Source organism: Salvelinus namaycush, chromosome 26, assembly GCF_016432855.1.
Source record: "Salvelinus namaycush isolate Seneca chromosome 26, SaNama_1.0, whole genome shotgun sequence".
In the NCBI taxonomy this organism is placed as follows: Eukaryota; Metazoa; Chordata; class Actinopteri; order Salmoniformes; family Salmonidae; genus Salvelinus; species Salvelinus namaycush.
In genome coordinates, this window is record NC_052332.1 from 23458844 (window position 1) to 23480209 (window position 21366).

Consider the following 21366-nt stretch of genomic DNA (forward strand, 5'->3'; position numbering starts at 1 on the left):
CCATTTGCCCATTCAATATATTGGTGTTGCTCATAAAATGTATCATAACTTCAAAAGTAGCAGAGAACCAACTCTGGAAATGTTATGCACTTGTAGAGTATATTGTTTAAAACAATATGCCAAAAAATGAAAATCAAAAAGGGTACCTAAGAAATGTAGGTTTATATTTTTAATGAACCATAAATTAATGTACAGAAATGGTATTCTTAATCTCAACACTACTCATATTTCAGAGCACACAGTACTGTTTCAAATGACACTAAGTCTGGCTTTGTAGCATCTATAGACTCATTGTTGTAGTGTCTTAAAGAAGACCTAGGTAAATCCAAAATGTAAAAAATGTCCCAATTTGAATTAGTTATTTCTCAATAGTTATTTTGGATACAGATTTCAATAGGTACGCCAAACATACATCCCACAAAGGACCTTTCTACGGATTTTATTTCAGGAAGATCCAAAACATTATAAATATTTTTGGGCCAATCTCGTCTGGAATCACCCGTATACCATGTTGGATCTTACCTCTCCATGTCCAGATCACAGAGCTGGTAGAACATCTGCCTGTGGGGAGGCAGGGTCCCATCTCGGAATATATATGAGGACTCCTGGACAAACAAGAGACATGGTAGAGGGGGGTTAGCATATGATGTCTTATTACTGTGACATTATTTTTGTAAGTACAGTGTATCATGTAGAATGTGAAAAAGTTGTGGGGAAGTCTTTAGTCTCTTACCTTGAGCTGGCACCTGGTTATATTTGCACTACGTCCACCAGCAGGGCCCTCAGGGGGTAAATCTGTCACATTAGCAGCCTGGGGCACTGAACAACAAAGAGGGACATTAGTGAGACAATCCTCACTAATACACAAACACACAAACACACACACACACACACACACACACACACACACACACACACACACACACACACACACACACACACACACACACACACACACACACACACACACACACACACACACACACACACACACACACACACACACACACACACACACACACACAGCCCCAGTCACACAAACACCCCAGACATATGCCCAGTTGCTCACCTGCTTTGTTAAGTGTGATTGGCAGGGTATAGTTGAAAGTGCTCCTCTTGGCCTTCACTGGCATGTCATTTATAGTATATCCTGAAGACATTCACAGAGGGGGAAACATGCTCATGAAACAAAGCATGATGACTGGACTAACAAAGCTGTGAGATTAGATTGTATAATGTCCCTCCAGATAAATTTGAACCAAACATCCACCCTGCCCCCACTCCTCACTGTGCTTAGTGCTGCAGCGGATCTTGAAGTCCAGCACCTGGTATTCTGGGTCTCTGGTGTCATAGTCAAATCTCACCTAGAGGCTCCTCCAGGAGAGGTTTTCGATGGAATTTGAATAGCATATAAGAACAATGGGTTGTTCCGTTGACTCAATCTTGATGTCGACCCAAGCATCAGTGCCCAACCTCACTACTGCTATTGTGGCTGAATGGAAGCAAGTCCCCACAGCAATGTTCAAACATCTAGTGGAAAGCCTTCCCAGATGAGTGGAGGCTGTTATAGCAGCAAAGGGGGGGACCAACTCCATATAAATGCTAATGATTTTGGAATGAGATGTTCGACGAGCAGGTGTCCACATACTTTTGGTCATGTAGTGTATTGATCAAATAGATTTTCGTGTTTGCGTCTTCTTTCTCTCTTGCCACCATCCACTTCTACTTCTCTCAAGAGGTTAATTTCAAGTCAAGTGAATTGAATAGGACATGGCATGTAAATAGAGAGATGCCCTATTTCCCTTTATTGACCCCCTGCTGGTCTGGGTCTGCTCACCATATAGATCAGTTAGGTGTCAGAGAATATGCAGACAGCCAAACAATTGGCATCCTGATGAATGGTATACAGGTATGTGACCTTGGGCTGTAGTATCCATGGTGACAGTTAGATAGCAGACATATGCTATTTGTGGAGGTGTGTTTCCTGTTGCTTTTTCCATTGGCTGGTCTAGGTCTCCTCACCATATAGTAGGCCATGATAGGGAGCAGCAGCTTCAGTTTATCAGGGTGGAGGTCCAGGTTGGCCTTGACCGCGTACCCGGACCAGATGGGCCGGCTCTCAAACATCTACACACAGTGTGGTTTGGGAAAAGACAACACAGATGGGATATCAAAGCAATGTAAGTAACATTTCCCATGTGTATATTTTCCATATCACGTCTCAACAACTGCTTCTCTTTGACATATTTTTATTTCTCTTAAAGAGCCTTTATGAGAGAGAAGTCAGACATGAACGAGAACTACATGATTTAAAATAGATCCAATTTATCTCAGGAGATCAGAAAAATACCTTATTGAGCAACACATTTCTCATATGTGCAGACAAATACCTTAGGAACATTCTCTGTACATGGTGATGTAAAGAATATAGGCTAGGTGGGCAGGTAACGTCAGTGATGTAGTGGTAAAACAAGTAGGTGGGTAAACGCTCCCTTTATTTTCAATGCATTTTTTCCCCCACAGAAAACGTCATCAAGGTCTGAGAGCATCCATTGTAATTTCCTCTAAATCATAGAGATAAAATACAAACTGGCCTATAGGCTAGGGATCATCAACTAAATTCAGCCGTCGGCGGATTTTTATCTTGAGCTGTTCGTCAGAGGGCAGAAAGATAATGACAAATAATTTGTAGACTCCAAATATAATATTTGACTAAAACATAATAATTTCAAATCGTGTTTACATTTGTATATGATCACATCTCTCTATTATGTGTGGGAATACTTTGGAACAGATTTCCAAAATTTTAATCACAGATGATTTGCTGGTGTTTTTACAATGTTGTATGTCAGAAACTCTGGAGAGCTCAGAAAACTTTGGGGGCCAAATAAAATCCCCTACTGGCCAAATAAAATCACCTACTGGCCAAATTCGTCCCACGGGCCACCAGTCGGGGAACCCTGCTATTGCCTAACACCCAAGTAAATGTTTCAGTCTTGAAATAGCATTAGGATTAAAAAGCAAAGGCTCAAACTGAAAAAAAGCTATGTTCCTATGCATATGTAATTAACACATCTGTGATTAACAATAATACAAATAGTTTAAAATATCACCCGCTGTGTGTGACTTCCTGCAGTCTTCACAATAACCTCAGAAGCCCAATGCAAAGTGTACTAACCTCCTTCAGTTGTTCCTCTGCCTTTATGTCACTGGGGTGAACACACACTCTCTTCCAGTTGACCTTGGCAGCCTCCAGTTGCTCCGTGGGGATGTTCTGGTCGTTAAAAGTGAGGAAGATGGCATTATGAGGCCGACGGGCTCGACTCAAACCAATCAGATTATCCCTGGAGACTGTTGGGGGACAATGGCCTTCTCTGCACGGAAGACACAAGACCACAATGGTTTAGCTAATAACCCTTATGGGTTGGCCAATGGCCAAATCTATTAGCACCTGCATCTTTATAACTAAATAAGGGGCTTCCTGTCTTGCTCCTCTTGTTGAACACACCATTTTGTAAAGTTGTTGTTGTTGGGAATTCCTACGCATAATTGCTGACACACATGTTGACTTCCATTGGCATATTTGTTTCTGAGCTGAACACACTACCGCTGATGAGGGTGAAAATGTGTAGCGTAACACTGCTCCAATGCCCCTGCTTACTTGTGTTGGATTTCAGGTCGGTAGTTATAGTCCACAGCACTGTCCAGGCGAGAGAAGATGGGTGGAGGAAGGAAGAGGGGCACAGGCTGCTCAAAGAACTCATTATTCTCTGGTTTACGCAAGATGATCTTATCGTAGAGGGATGTGTGTGAGCCGTCCTTTGCTGAATGCACCGCAAGATACTGGAAGTCTGTCACCCCTGCAACAATTAACAATATAAAATTGCACCCCCCCCCCCCTTGCCCTCAGAACAGCCTCAGTTTGTTGTGGCATGTACTCAACAATGTTTTCGAAAGCATTCCACAGTGATGCTGGCCCATGTTTGACTCCAATACATCCCACAGTTGTGTCCAGTTGGCTCGATGTCCTTTGGGTGGTGGACCATTCTTGATACACACGGGAAGCTGCGTTGCCGTTCTTGACACAAACCGGTGCGCCTGGCACCTACTACCATACCCGTTCAAAGGCATAGAGATATTCAACGTCAGATTTTTTTATTTTTACCCATCTACCAGTAGGTGCCCTTTTTTTGCAAGGCATTAGAAAACCTCCCTGGTCTTTGTGGTTGAATCTGTGTTTGAAAATCCCTGCTCGACTGAGACACCTTACAGATAATTGTATGTGCGGGGTACAGAAGTGAGGTAGTCATTCAAAAGTCATGTTTAACATTATTATTGCACACAGAGTGAATCCATGCAAATTATTATGTGACTTGTTAGGCACATTTTTACCCCTGAACTTATTTAGGCTTGCCATAACAAAGGGCTTGAATGTTTATCGACCATAAGATGCCCAAAAGCCTTTTCTCCATCTTTGAACTGGCATAGCATGGGCATCTTATGGTGTGGCATGGCAATGACACACGATTATTGATATACTCGTGGCACACATGCCACAAATATTTACCATGCATTTTAACTGTTTTATACTTGAATTATGTTCCCTCAAAGTTCACTGGAATAGGAAGAGAAAAGCTTTTGTCCATTCTTTGAGCTGGCATAATATGGCAATATTATGGTGTGCCATGGTAATGACAATGGATTATTGATCTACCTCTCCCACACATCTCACAAAATGTCTACCAGCCATTTTGACAGTGCCATTTTTGAGGTAAGGCTCGTCAACATTCACTTTAATGGTAATAACTAGATTTTTTTTTATATGTAAGGAACGTGGAGATAGTAAAATGTTGTTATTTTACAATCATTTACTTCAAATTTTCTTTATTTCTTTAATGAAATACAAAGAAAACATAGAAAAACCTATCAAGCTGACTTATCTTGCTGTCAAGCTGTGTGTGTGTGTGTTTGTATGTCATGACCGTAAACACATGTAAACACAATTTAACATTTGCTAAACAGCACCCCATGTAGTTTACTGCAGCTTCTAGTCTATGCTCACTCTACTGGTGATATAAAAGTTTTTGATAAGGTGTGAAAAGGAAAAAAGCTTTGATATAATTTTTATCATGTAAGATTGAATAAGTGTGCTTCAAACTGTTTGCTTGGAATTACTTGTAGCTATCATCTCTATTTGTGCATATCTTCTTAATCTGTGCTACAACTCAGTTTCCCCACCAGAAAACACACCTAAATTCAGGAGGGGACTGAGGCATGGATAGCTTGACTGCCTTTTGCAAAAGTTGGCTCCAGTGCCGGTTTAATGCAGGGGCTTAAGCTCCTAAGCCCAGGCCTGTGGGGGGACCAAGAGGCAGCAAAACATTTGATTAATTAATTAATTAATAATAAAGGAAATATATACTGTATACAGTGAATTCGGAAAGTATTCAGACCCTGTGACCTTTTCCACAATTTGTTACATTACAGCTGTCACGCCCTGACCTTAGAGATCCTTTTTATGTCTCTTTTTTGGTTTGGTCAGGGCGTGAGTTGGGGTGGGTATTCTATGTTCTATGTTTTGTAGTTCTATGTTTTGGCCTGGTAGGGTTCTCAATCAGGGACAGCTGTCTATCGTTGTCTCTGATTGAGAACCATACTTAGGCTGCCCTTTTTCCCACCTGTGTTTGTGGGAGGTTGACTTTGTTTATGGCACATAGTCTTTAGCTTCACGGTTTGTTTTGTAGTGTTTAGTGTGTTGTCGGCGTATTCACTTAAATAAAGGAATATGTACGCTGACCACGCTGCACCTTGGTCCTCTTCTTTTAACGGCCGTGACAACAGCCTTATTCTAAAATGGATTAAATGGATTTTTTCCCCTCATAATTCTGATGATAATGGCATCGACGGATATGGCTGCCATGCTTCAAGCTCTTAGTAAACTTTGCAATATTTTGTTTTTTATGTGTTATTTCTTACATTATTAGCCCAGAAAATGTTTTGTGTTATTACATACAGCCGGGAAGAACTTTTGGATATCAGAGCGACGGTAACTCACCAGCATTACCAGCAATGCGACCAGGAATACGAATTTCCCCGAACCATTTGTATCCCCCAGGGCAATTAAACTGATCCCAGAGGCTGTTTCAAATCTTCACCGGCAGAAAAGACAGACTCAGAGCTGACTTTTAGTCCGACTCAGGAGGCGGGCACACCACCAACCGCTTCCAAGTATATTACTCGCTAATGTTCAGTTTCTGGAAAATAAAGTAGATGAGCTCAGGGAGAGGATTTTCTTCCAGAGAGCCATCATGGATTGTAACATACTCTGTTTCACGGAAACATGGCTCTCTCGGGATGTACTGTCTGAGTCCGTTCAGCCAGTTGGGTTCTCAGTTCATCGCACAGACTGGAATAAATATCTCTCTGGGAAGAAGAAGGCCAGGGGTGTATGTTTCATGATTAACTACACATGGTGTGATTGTGATACCATACAATAACAAGTCCTTTTGTTCACCTGACCTAGAAAACCTCACAATCAAATGCCAACCATATTACCTCCCAAGAAAATTATCTTTGGTTATAGTCACAGCCGTGTATATTCCCCCTCAAGCCGATACCACAACGGCCATCAAAGATCTCACTGGACATTATGCAAACTGGAAACCACATTTCCTGAGGCTGTATTTATTGTGGCTGGGGATTTTAACACAGCAAATTTGAGGAAAACGTTACCTCGACTACACTCGACTACTGCCACTCCAACTTACAGGATGCCTCCCCACCCTCCCTTAGACAAATCTGACTACGACTCGATTTTGCTTCTCCCTTCCTATAGGCAGAAACTCAAACAGGAAGTACCCGTACAAGGACTATTCAATGCTGGTCTGACCAATCGGAATCCACACTTGTTTTGATCACGCGAACTGGGATATGTTCCGAGAACAATATAGACGAATATACTGATACGGTGACTGAGTTTATCAGGAAGTGGATAGGAGATGTTATATCCAATGTGACTATTAAAACGTACCCTAACCAGAAACCATGGACAGATGGCAGCATTCGCGCAAAACTGAAAGCGCAAGCCATTGCAAGGTGACTGGGAATATGGCAGTGTAGTTATTCCCTCTGTAAGGCAATCAAACAGGCAAAACGTCAATATAAAGACAAAGTGGAGTCGCAATTCAACGGCTCAGACACAAGACTTATGTGGCAGGATCTACAGACAATCACAGACTACAAAGGGAAATCCAGCCACGTCGCAGACACTGACTTCTTGCTTCCAGACAAGCTAAACACCTTCTTTGCTTCCAGACAAGCTAAACACCTTCTTTTAACAAAGTGCCACAGCCGCGGCCCACTACAAAGGACTGTGGGCTCTCCTTCTCCGTGGTTGACGTTAGTAAGACATTTAAGCGTGTTAACCCTAGCAAGGCTGCCGGCCCAGACGGCATCTCTAGCCGCGTCCTCAGAGCATACACAGACCAGCTGTCTGGAGTGTTTAAGGACATAGTCAATCTCTCCGTATCCCAATCAGTTGTCCCCACATGCTTCAAGATGTCCACCATTGTTCCTGTGCCCAAGAAAGCAAAGGTAACTGAACTAAATGACCATCGCCCGTAGCACTCACTTCTGTCATCATGAAGTGCTTTGATAGACTAGTCAAGGATCATATCACCGCCACGTTACCTGACAACCTAGACCCACTTTAATTTTCTTGCCGCCCCAACAGATCCACAGACGATGCAATCGCCATCACACTGCACACTGCACTATCCTATCTGGACAAGATACCTATGTAAGAATGCTGTTCACTGACTACAGCTCAGCATTCAACACCATAGTACCCTCCAAGCTCATCATTATGCTCAAGGCCCTGGGTCTGAACCCCGCCCTGTGCGACTGGGTCCTGGACTTCCTGACGAGCCGTCCCCGGATGGTGAAGGTAGGAAACAACATCTCCACTTTGCTGATACTCAACACTGGGGCCCCACAAGGATGTGTCCTCAGCCCTCTCCTGTACTCCCTGTTCACCCATGACTGTGTGGCCACTCACGCCTCCAACTCAATCATCAAGTTTGCAGATGACACAACAGTAGTAGGCCTGATTACCAACAATGACAAGACAGCCTACAGGGAGGAGGTGAGGGTCTTGGGAGTGTGGTGCCAGGAAAACAACATCTAACCCAACGTCAACAAAACAAAGGAGATGATTGTGGACTTCAGGACACAGCAGAGGGAGCACCCTCCTATCCACATCAACAGGACGGCAGTGGAGAAGGTGGAAAGCTTCAAGTTCCTCAGCGTACACATTGACAAACTGAAATGGCCCACCCTCACAGACAGTGTGGTGAAGAAGGCGCCTCAGAGCCTCTTCAACTTCAGGAGGCAGAAGAAATTTGGCTTGTCACCTAAAACCTCACAAACTTTTACAGATGCACAATTGAGAGAATCCTGTCGGGCTGTATCACCGCCTGGTACGGCAACTGCACCGCCCGCAACCGCAGGGCTCTCCAGAGGGTAGTGCAGTCTGCCCAACGCATCATCAGGGACAAACTACCTGCCCTCCAGGACACCTATAGCACTTGTCACAGGAAAGCCAAAAATATCATCAAGGACAACAACCACCCGAACCACTGCCTGTTCACCCCGCTATCATCCAGAAGGAGAAGTCAGTACAGGTGCATCAAAGCTGGGACCGAGAAACTGAAAAACAGCTTCTATCTCAAGGCCATCAGACTGTTAAACAACCATCACTAGCACATTAGAGGCTGCTGCCCTATAGATAGAGTTGAAACACTGGCCACTTTAATAATTGGAACACTAGTCACTTTAATAATGTTTACATAATTGCATTACTCATCTCATATGTATATACCGTATTCTATCCTATTCTACTGTATCTTAGTCTATGCCGCTCTGACATTACTCGTCCAATTATTTATATATTCTTAATTCCATTCCTTTAGATTGTGTGTATTGTTAGATATTAATTGTTAGATATTACTGCTCTGCTGGAGCTAGAAACATAAGCATTTCGTTACACCCGCAATAACATCTGCTAAACACGTGTATGTGACAAACAAAATTGTGGCCACTCAAGGACATTCAGAGACTTGTCCCGAAGCCACTCCTGCGTTGTCTTGGCTGTATGCTTAGGGTCCTTGTCCTGTTGGAAGGTGAACCTTTGCCCCAGTCTCAGGTTCTGAGCACTCTGGAGCAGATTTTCATGAAGGATCTCTCTGTACTTTGCTCCATTCATCTTTCCCTCGATCCTGACTGATCTCCCAGTCCCTGCCGTTGAAAAACATTCCCACAGCATGATGCTGCCACCACAATGCTTCACTGTAGGGATGGTGCCAGGTTTCCTCCAGACGTGACGCTTGGCATTCAGGCTAAAGAGTTCAATCTTGGTTTCATCAGACCAAATAATCTTGTTTCTCATGGTCTGAGTCTTTAGGTGTCTTTTGGCAAACTCTAAGGAGGCTGCCTTGTGCCTTTTACTGAGGAGTGGCTTCCATCTTGCCACTCTACCATAAAGGCCTGATTGGTGGAGTGCTGCATAGATGGTTGTCCTTCTGGAAGGTTCTCCCATCTCCACAGAGGAACTCTAGAGCTCTATCAGAGTGACCATCGGTTTCTTTGTCACCTCTCTGACCAAGGCCTTTCTCCCCCGATTGTTCAGTTTGGCCGGAAGGCTAGCTCTAGGAAGAGTCTTGGTTGTTCCAAACTTCTTCCATTTAAGAATGATGGAGGCCACTGTGTTCTTGGGGACCTTCAATGCTGCAGAAATGTGTTGGTACAGTTCCCCAGATCTGTGCCTCGCAACAATCCTGTCTCGGAGCTCTACAGACAATTCCTTCGACTTCATGGCTTGGTTTTTGCTCTGACATGCATTGTCAACTGTGGGACCTTATATAGACAGGTAAGTGCCTTTCCAAATCATGTGCAATCAATTGATTTTACCACAGATGGACTCCAATCAAGTTGTAGAAACATCTCAAGGATGATCAGTGGAAACAGGATGCACCTGAGCTCAATTTCGAGTCTCATAGCAAACTATCTGAATACTTATTTTTTAACATTTTTGTTTTATTTCACCTTTATTTAACCAGGTAGGCTAGTTGAGAACAAGTTCTCATTTGCAACTGCGACCTGGCCAAGATAAAGCAAAGCAGTTCGACACATACAACAACACAGAGTTACACATGGAATAAACAAACACAATCAACAATACAGTAGAAAAATATATATACAGCATGTGCAAATGAGGTAGGATAAGAGAGATAAGGCAATAAATAGGCTATGGTGGCAAATAAACACTGGAATGGTAGGATGTGCAGAAGATAAATGTGTAAGTTGAGATACTGTGGTGCAAAGGAGCAAGATAAATAAATAAATTAATACAGTATGGGGATGGGGTAGATTGGATGGGTTATTTACAGATGAGCTAGGTACAGGTGCAGTGATCTGTGAGCTGCTCTGACAGCTGGTGCTTAAAACCTCTAACGAGTCACAAACCCGGATCCGGGATCCCCCCATCAAAAAAGCTGACTAGCATAGCCTAGCCTAAAGCCACAGGGATATCATATAATAAAATGTTCATGAAATCACAAGTCCAAGACACCAAATGAAAGATACACATCTTGTGAATCCAGCCATCATTTCTGATTTTTAAAATGTTTTACAGGGAAGACACAATATGTATTTCTATTAGCTAACCACCATAGCAAAAGACACAACTTTTTTTTCCACCATTTCTTTGCTGCATAGGTAGCTATCACAAATTCGACCAAATAAAGATATAAATAGTCACTAACCAAGAAACAACTTCATCAGATGACAGTCTGATAACATATTTATTGTATAGCATATGTTTTGTTCGAAAAATGTGCATATTTCAGGTATAAATCATAGTTTTACATTGCAGCCACCATCACAACTCTCACCAAAGCAACTAGAATAACTACAGAGAGCAACGTGAATTACCTAAATACTCATCATAACACATTTATGAAAAATACACAGCGTACAGCAAATGAAAGACAAAGATCTTGTGAATCCAGCCAATATTTCAGATTCTTTAAGTGTTTTACAGCGAAAACACAATTTAGCATTATATTAGCTTACTACAATAGCCAACCACACAGCAGCATTGATTCATGCACGTTAGCGATAGCGAATAAACCAGCAAAAGATATTACATTTTTCACTAACCTTCTCAAAACTTCATCAGATGACAGTCCTATAACATCATATTACACAATACATAGATTGTTTGTTCGAAAATGTGCATATTAAGCGGCACAAATCGTGGTTATACAATGAGAATAGTAGCCAAGCTGCCAACAAAATGTCGTGAGAAATCTTGGGAGAGGCACCTAATCTAATCAATAACTAATCATAAACTTGACTAAAAAATACAGGTTGGACAGCAAATGAAAGATACATTAGTTCTTAATGCAACCGCTGTGTTAGATTTTTAAAATTAACGTTACTACAACATACAGCGTGCGTTAAAGCGAGACCGCACCGAAATTAATGGCGGAATAGTAGTTTTACATTTTTCAACAGAACAACGAATTAACATCATAAATAGTTCTTACTTTTTGATGAGCTTCCATCAGAATCTTGTGCAAGTTGTCCTTTGTCCAGAATCATCGTTGCTCGGTTGTAGATTGTCGTCTTCAACTTAGGAATTAGCAGCAAACATTAGCTATGTGGCCCAGACGTGTCCAACTCTTCATAACGCAGCACAAAGAAAGCACAAAGAAAATTCCGAAAATCGCAATATACTGATATAAACTGATATAACTCGGTTTAAAATAACTACATTATGATGTTTTTAACACCTATATCGAATAAAATCAGAGCCGGATATATCTAAGGCCTATAACGAGAGCTTTTCAGAATGCCATCCTGAGGTCTGTCTTGCGCCATGACGAACGTTGAAAAGAGTGCACCCCCGGTTCCAAGAGCCTTTATATGGCCTCAGATCTGCCTAGCAACACCATTCCAATTCTCACTGCTTACTGACATCTAGGGGAAATCGTATGCAGTGCATGTCGACTCATAGATTACATGCAAATTAATAAACTGACCCTGGAACAGAGTGCCCGATTTCAGATTTCTCACTTCCTGACAGGAAGTTAGCTGCAACTTGAGTTCTGTTTTACTCACAGATATAATTCAAACGGTTTTAGAAACTAGAGAGTGTTTTCTATCCTATAGTAATAATAATATGCATATTGTACGAGCAAGAATTGAGTACGAGGCAGTTTAATTTGGGAACGACTTTTTACAAAGTCGAAATGGCGCCCCCCTATTGACAAGAAGTTTTAAAGCTAGTGAGGGAGGTAAGAGTCTCCAGCTTCAGAGATTTTTGCAGTTCGTTCCATTGGCAGCAGAGAACTGGAAGGAGAGGCGGCCAAAGGAAGAATTGGCTTTGGGGGTGACCAGGGAAATATACCTGCTGGAGCTCGTGCTACGGGTGGGTGCTGCTATGGTGACCAGTGAGCTGAGATAAGGCGGGGCTTTAACTAGCAGAGACCTGTAGATGACCTGGAGCCAGTGGGTTTGGCGACGAGTATGAAGCGAGGGCCAGCCAACGAGAGCATACAGGTCGCAGTGGTGGGTAGTATATGGGGCTTTGGTGACAAAACGGATGGCACTGTGATAGACTGCATCCAATTTGTTGAGTAGAGTGTTGGAGGTTAGTTAACACAGTGTCCAATGAAGGGCCATGTAAATAAGGTATTTCTGTTTTTTATTTGTAATACATTTTTTTTTAAATGGAAATTCCACAAATTAACTTATAACAAGGCACATCTGTTAATTTAAATACATTCCAGGTGACTTCCTAATGAAGCTGCTTGAGAGAATGCCAAGAGTGTGCAAAGCTGTCATCAAGGCAAAGGGTGGCTACTTTTGAATAATCTCAAATATATTTTGATTCGTTTAACACCTTTTTGGTTACTACATGATTCCATGTGTTATTTCATAGTTTTGATGTCTTCACTATTATTCTACATTGTAGAAAATAGTACAAATAAAGAAAAACCCTGGAATGAGTAGGTGTGTCCAAAGTTTTGACTGGTACTGTATATATCACAATCTGTTGCTTCATTGGCCCGTGCTTTTGTTTGAATTCAAGACCAGATTGATCTCAGTTTGTCATTGTCAGAGTAGCCACTCATTTCGGCCAATTATGTGGTATAAAAAAAAATCTGTATCTGGTGGGCTCACTTGACCACGGTAAAAAAATCCTACTGATGTAATATTTTGCAGGCTTTTCGTCAGGTGTGGCATACATGTTCTATAGGTCTTGAGGCAGAGTGCCTTGGAAACGAGCTGCAACACTTGGGAGATGGGCCACGCCTCCTACAAGTGAGAAGTCAAGCTTGGGATGAGTCCAACACAATCATCTTTACACCATTGCTTTTACTTTCTGCTTTCATCTCCCCTTTCTATACCCAGCATTGGTGGGTGCTTCTTATTGATAAATGGATCTAAACTCTGATGTGTGAGTGGTTGTCTGAAGTAGGCTATAAAGATGCCACTGGTAAAGTTCCTATACAATAGTTGCAGCTTTTCTCAGTTTCTAGGCTCCGGTTCTACCTGATCCTTCATCCCAACAAATGTCAACCTGCTCCTGGTGACTGTGAGCTACTCATCTAATGTCTGGAACACTATTGGAGGGATGCAACACCATTCTTCCATGATAAATTCCATCATTTGGTGTTTTGTTGATGGAAAACTCTGTTTCAGTCGCCGCTCCAGAATCTCCCAGAGCTATTCAATTGGGTTGAGACCTGCTGATTGACTGACACACACGTTAAACCCCCTATGCTCCTTTGAGACCCCTCTTTCAAAGTCACTTAGCGCTCTTCTTCTAGCCATGGTAGTAGCCAAAACAATCGGCAACTGGGTATTTTTACACATTACCCTAAGCAGAGGTGGAAAAAGTACTCAATTGTCATACTTGAGTAAAAGTAAAAAGTAAAAGCTATACATCCAAATCCTTATATTAAGCAAATCAGACTGCACAATTTCCTTTTTTTGTATTTTTTTGACAGACAGTTAGTGAAGTAAATGTTTTGTCAAAAATATAAATAGTAAAGTACAGATACCCCAGAAAACATATTTAGTACTTTCATTAGTACTTTCAAGTAATTTTACATAAGTACTTTATACCACCGACCCTAAGCATGATGGGATGTTAATTGCTTAATTTACTCAGGAACCGCACCTGCTTTCAACAAACTTTGTATCCCTAATTTACTCAACTGTATCCTTTATTTTGGGAGTTACCTGTCGCGTCAGTGATCTCTGGTGGCAAAACTATTTAATGCAACTAATCAGAGAAAAACAACTCCAATGTAAATTCTGATGACAGAACTTCGATGTATAAGTTTACCCCAACATATTGTTTCTTTCTTTCACCATCGGGCTTTGATACAAATGTGTATATTACTTGGTAGGAGTTCATAATGTTCATTTAAGATAATTTCTTGACAAATACATACAAAATACTTTTCACTGGTGGACAGAGTGGTATACTAGCAAGCAGGATCAATGAGTTAGTCAGCAAACTTGCCTAAATATATGTTTTATTCTTTTGAAAGATAAGCTTGAAATGGGCATGGTCTAATTGACTCAACAACCAAAAACACATATATACGTTTAGATGTATAAATGAACCAGAAAATCTGGTTGTTTCTCAGTTAGCTGGCTAACTCATTGATCCTGATTTGTCGTATACCCCTCTGGATAGTATTAAAAACAGAAGACAGGATAGACTTCTTAATTGCATTAATTTATTTTGCCAACGAAAAAATGGTTACAATGAGAAATGCATCTGGTGATACTGGTAGCCTTGCATTTGTGACATGACAAGACCAATCTGTATATCTGTGAATGATGCATCAGGGAGCCTGTGCTCAGTGAGAGCTTCCTCAGACGGAGGGCAGGCTGGGAAAGATGTTAGACCACCAGTTCACAAAGCGCACCCTCATCTTCTCATGGACGTAGTTCTTGTTCATGTGTGCATTGATCTCCAGGTATTTTTGCCCAGAGGTGGTGTATGCAGGCCAGGTCACAGGCACCTTCGACTCTCCGTTGTTGGGGTCTCTGTGGTGGGAAAGGGGTTGATGGTAAGAAAACATAACGGTGAGAACATTAGATACATTATAGTTTTTGTGAGGAAAACATCACTTATACAGTAATCACATCCAGTGGGGGAGAGATATACATGATTGCATTGCAGCTCTTTTTTACCCGGTCCTGGCGAAGTTGGTCCAGTAGGCAATCAAGTATCTGGAGACGTCACGGTGGCTGGGCCAGTATGCCAGGGGCGTGGTGAAGGGCTTGCCGAACACATACTGCAGGTCATCAGCATGGTCCGCCTCCATCCAGCTGGGGTAAGGTTGGACTATTCCGGGTTGGCTCCAAAAAGAGGTAGGAGTAGGTGCGTGCAGATCTGGGGTAGGGCAAGGAGAGGAGAAATTACTAGATATCAGATATGTAATGCTAGGATGGGAAACAAACTGGGTGAGAAGGGCTGTGCTACAGAAACAATGAGGAAGACTCACTGGGCATTAGAGGCGTGCAGGTAGAGAGCAACCTGGGTAGGAACCAGGAAAATGTAGTCAGTTTCGATCATAACAACGGTCTTCTTGATTGTCTTCTGGCTTGGCTCATCTCCCCAGTCAGCCGTGTACTCTGCGAAAGCGTTGTTTGTAGCGGCCTCTCCCTTTTTAGTCAAAGAACTCAAGAGCAGTTTCACGTCTGACCTGTAGTGAGAAAGAGAAAGAGAGATGCACTATATATACAAAAGTATGCGGAGACCCCTTCATATTACTGGATTTGGCTATTTCAGCCATACCCATTGCTGACAGGTGTATAAAATCGAGCACGCTGCCATGCAGTCTCCATACACAAACATTGACAGTAGAATGGCCTTACTGAAGAGCTTAGTGATTTTCATTGTGGCAGTCAACGTAGGATGCTACCTTTCCAACTAGTCAGTTCGTAAAATTTCTGCCCTGCTAGAGCTGCCCCGTTCAACTGTAAGTGCTGTTATTGTGAAGTGGAAATGTCTAAGAGCAACAACGGCTCAGCCTTGAAGTGGTAGGCCACACAAGCTCACAGAATGGGACAGCCGACTGCTGCAGTGCATGGCGTGTAAAAACTCTGTCCTCGGTTGCAACACATACTACCGAGTTCCAAACTGCCTCTGGAAGCAACGTCAACACAATAACTGTTTATTGGGAGCTTCATGAATTGGGTTTCCATGGCCGAGCAGCCGCACACAAGCCTAAGATTGCTATGCGCAATGCCAAGCGTCGGCTAGAGTGGTCTGAAGCTCGACGCCATTGGACTCTGGAGCAGTGGAAATGTGTGATGAATCACGCTTCACCATCTGGCAGTCTGACGGATGAATCTGTGTTTGGCAGATGCCAGGAGAACGCTACCTGCCCGAATGCATAGTGCCAACTGTAAGGTTTGGTGGAGGAGGAATAACGGTCTGGGCTGTTTTTCATGGTTTGGGCTAGGCCCCTAATTTCCAGTGAAGGGAAATCGTAATACTACATAAAAAATAACATACTAGAAGATTCTGTGCTTCCAACTTGGGGGCAACAGTTTGGGGAAGGCTCTTTCCTGTTTCAGCATGACAATACCCCCGTACACAAAGCGAAGTCCATACAGAAATGGTTTGTCGAGATCGAGTTGGAAAAACTTGACTGGCCTTGACTGGAGGCTATTATAGCAGCAAAGGGGAGACCAACTCCATATTAATGCCTATGATTTTGGAATGAGATGTTCGACGGGCTGGTGTCCACATACTTCTGGTCATGTAGTGTACCTCTATATTGTTTTATGTCCTACGGATTCGTGAAGAATAATGACGAGTTAAACGGAAAGTGACCCTGTCAGGTAGACTTCATTCATACATAGCATCCAGCCTAGCTGATGCGATGCTGTGCAATATTCCTTATTTTTTATAACTTTTTTTCTCTTGCCTCCATTGATTTAGTCATCCTAATGTTGGCCATCCTACAAGGGTAAAAATGTCAATTACTTTTGAATGGATGATGCTAGAAACATGAGGTTTGGACCATTGGTTTTCTTAGAGGAGTTTCTACAAAATTTACACATTATGCATTTTTGATTGGATACCCTAGAGATAAGGCTCAACAGATATAACAACCTCTTCTGAATCTCACTGTGTTAGGGACCTGGCTGAACTGATAACCCTGTCCTTTATTATTTGATTCTACTACCACTTGTTAGACTCAGTTGGTTCTGTAAAATCTGCAGTCCCATTTAAGCTACACCATGCACATGGCCAACGACAAACAGAGTGCCCTCTTCCGCCCAGGGAACCAATCAGCCCTCTTCCTCCCAGGAAAATAATCAGCCCATAGCATAGCCACTCACACAGGGACGTTTGCGCTTGGATTGTTGATGTCCTGGCCAGTGAAGAGGTGGGCATCCATGCTGTTGACCCCGGCGAGGTAGTCAATGTCAGCGGCGTTGTGGAACAGGTTACCTGGGTGATCAGGCAGGAAGTCTCCATCGATCACAGGGGAGAGGACCAGGTTGTCTACCATGGGGGCTAGAGAAAACAGGCAGAGACAGACATACCTCTTGATGCTATCGGCAGGACATGGCCATCACCAAATTACTGTGTAAAATGGTTGGCTGAGGAGACGTGAGCATCAGGCTAATGCTCATCTATACAGGTATCATTACAGGCATCAATGCATGCAAATCACATCCTCCTCAGCGTCTTTCTCACAGTGTGCCACAGCCCCGTACATTAATCAAAGTGAACACTCACTGGAGGGAGAACCACTCAGGGACGTGGAACCGGCCAGAGTGAGAACCTTAGCGTCAATAAGTTTCAGGCAGGCCATCATCTGATCATCCTTGGAGCAGCCCACCTTCTCAGCAACCTAAAGAGACAGAAAGGGGGATGAGACATCCCTTTAACAGCCAATATCCCTCTCTGTCAGTCCATATTCCACCTCATTGTTACAGAAGTACACATACGTTCTCTGCAAAGGCACGGGGGTTCCTGTTGATAGCCCAGGGGCAGAGAGCAACACCACTCTGGGAGATTGCCCTGCGGATCAGCCCTTTGTTATGGGGAGAGAGTGTCTGTGTGGCGGTAAAGTACATTCAAACTCGAATTAGTACATCTGTACCTATCTTTGCTTACAATCATAACAGGAGAACCCTGCTTAATGCTTACACATATCTAACTATCTAAAAAGTTCAACGTTAACAAGGTCTGAAATACAAGTGTTTTCCATCAACCTTTTTAGACACAGGACACAGAGTTCTCCGAGGTCTCAGGAACTTGTGACAAACAGCTGACTATGTAGCGTACAGGACATCATGGTCCAGAATAAAGAAGCAGAAATCTCACTGTTCTCATTGTTAAATGTATCACCACCCTACCAACTAACTTCACAGACACAACAGTTAACAGAAACTAGACACTTTGACAATTAACGTATGCTTTATGGCAGGAAGACACTGAATAATCATGACATTTTAATGAAGAGTATATAACATTGAGACTGAAGAAACATCATTCTACTAGACTTTCTTTGTATTTTTACATCACTACCTTTGCCCTGAGACCTCTGTATTAAAACTGTTACTCTCCTTTTTTAGTCCCACACCTGGAAGCTGGAGCTAACAGCGCCGGCAGACTCCCCGAAGATGGTGAGGTTGTTGGGGTCTCCTCCGAAGGCACGGATGTTCCTGTTTACCCAAGCAATGGCAGCGTGCTGGTCCCACAAACCATAGTTACCTGACATGGAAGACGGCTCTGTTAGCCAGCTGCAGTACTCTACCTACTAATTTCCCGTGGGCAGATTCTGCGTGTCAGGGCCGGCTCCAGGCATAAGCGGTCGCCAAATCCACTGGCTCCAGGTCATCTATAAGTCTTTACTAGGTAAAGCCCCGCCTTATCTCAGCTCACTGGTCACCATAGCAACACCCACCCGTAGCACGCGCTCCATCAGGTATATTTCACTGGTCATCCCCAAAGCCAACACTTCCTTTGGCCGCCTCTCCTTCCAGTTCTCTGCTGCCAATGACTGGAACGAATTGTGGATGAAAGACAAGGGCTGATGCCTTATTAGCTGATGTCCTACTCTAGTGACAGGTAAAGACACAGGCACAGGTGTAGGATCTTAATTTGAGCCAGTTAGCTACAGCAGGAAAATAATTCTGCAGCAACAGCAAATGTAAATTCTTATGTGGATTATAGTCAATGGACATTTTCGTGGGGTTTAATACAATTTTTGTAAGGGAAAATCAAGTCTGAAATTTCTAAGTGAAAATTACAAAAATTTTAAACCTCAAATGGATTACAAGTTTTAGTTCACTGCAACTGGGTGATCAAATTAAGATCCTACATTTGTACATAATATACATCTGATACATGTCTGATACATGCCTGTCCAATATTTATTTTACAATCTGCTTCAGTATTAGTACATTGTTTTGTACAAATAACATGATATTCCTTGCTGAATGGATAGACATCTGAGGCATTTAGTTTTTTGGTACCCACCATCCCATCCAGGGTGACGCTTGGACTTCTCAAACTTGCTGGGCTTGTCAGCGAAGGGGATTCCTTTGAAGACGTCCATGGTGCCGAAGAGTCCATCAGATTTGATGTTCCATGCCTCCCTCAGTGTACACCACTCCAAGCTACACATCCACACCCAAAGGTCAGATACTAACTCATTAAACTTTCAGTAATACAGTGGGGCAAAAAAGTATTTAGTCAGCCACATAACAAGGTGTCTTTTATACTGATAACAAGTTCAAACAGGTGCCATTAATACAGGTAACGAGTGGAGGACAGAAGAGCCTCTTAAAGAAGAAGTTACAGGTCTGTGAGAGACAGAAATCTTGCTTGTTTGTAGGTGACCAAATACTTATTTTCCACCATAATTTGCAAATAAATTCATAAAAAATCCTACAATGTGATTTTCTGGATTTTTCCCCCTCATTTTGTCTGTCATAGTTGAAGTGTACCTATGATGAAAATTACAGGCCTCTCTCATCTTTTTAAGTGGGAGAACTTGCACAATTGGTGGCTGACTAAATACTTTTTTGCCCCACTGTATGTGCATGTGTAAAGTGTGAAACTGTTTTTATAATAGGCACCAATCTATTCAGTGTTGCTGTTTTATGGATGTAGTGTCATTGTTTTTTGTTGTTCATGAGTACGAACTGTTGCAAAAAAGATGTTCAGCTGTTGAATTCACACTGCTTGTCAACCCATTGCTGATAAACATGTGAAAAACCTGCAGCGTGAGTACAAACGCAGGAGATGTTTTTAACTCTCTGATGTTTTAAGCCTTTGTGTTTTACTATTGTTTACCTTCTCAGTATAAACTAAATACTTAGTAGCCTTTTTTTGTCCAACTACATTTCTATAGTATCTTCTTCACCTCAACGAGGTGATCAAAACCACAGATAGTAAGAAAAAACACAGCTACATTAAAACAGCTACATTAACAAATATGATATTTGGACATTTGTTTTACTAAAAAATATAATTATTTATTTAATTACAGTAAAGATGAAATGATCAAAACCAAATCAACTAAAATGGACTTACAGTGGCAGCAGAGGCGGACCCCAGGAACAGGGCAGCAGAAACCAAAATCCGCAGCGTCTTCATAACGGTCATCCAAAGACACCTGTAAGCAGGAGACCCCTCCCATCTCTCTAGCCATATTACACGATCACAGAGCATGTTCTGTTCCAGACAGAGTTTCACAATGTCCATAAAGGCGGTGCAGATTAGGTTCTCACTGCTTGTAGCAGAACTCGACGAAGCTAAAGTGAACATCTGTGCTCGCTAGTGCAGAGCAATTAGTGCTTTTTGAGTTTGGTTTCTGTTCGATTATGAAAAGATTTGCACGGTTTTTGATTTCAATAATTGTTTTATTTTTTATTAAGTGCACTATGCATTATGTGAGTTAACAGTCATTTATTCACATTACTTTAAATTACTTCACTTTAATAACATATTTCAGTTGTGTATATTACATTTTATTTTATTTCAATAATATTATTTCATTCCAAGTCATCATCTCATTTCTATAGAGCTGCTGCCCAGTGTTTCCGCTGCAGGCATTTATATGTGGCATTGCACCACGGGAAAATTATTGCCGCCACGGCAAAGAAAATATGGAACATGAAAAAATATTTCTGCAGAGGTGCACATTGAAGATGCTAGAACAGTTCTCATTTACTCAGGATTATCCGTAATTATGGCGGCATCCACATTAATGTAGAAGTGTTTAGAAACATATTCTATTTTTAACTTGA

At 42.2% G+C, this 21366-nt stretch overlaps 2 pseudogenes; both read right to left on the reverse strand.

The window, feature by feature from the left end:
• Positions 1 to 518: 518 nt before the first annotated feature.
• On the reverse strand, positions 519 to 4417 carry LOC120021007 (annotated as a pseudogene).
• Positions 4418 to 14873: 10456 nt separating this feature from the next.
• LOC120021008 lies at positions 14874 to 19670 on the reverse strand (annotated as a pseudogene).
• Between the last annotated feature and the right edge of the window lie 1696 nt (positions 19671 to 21366).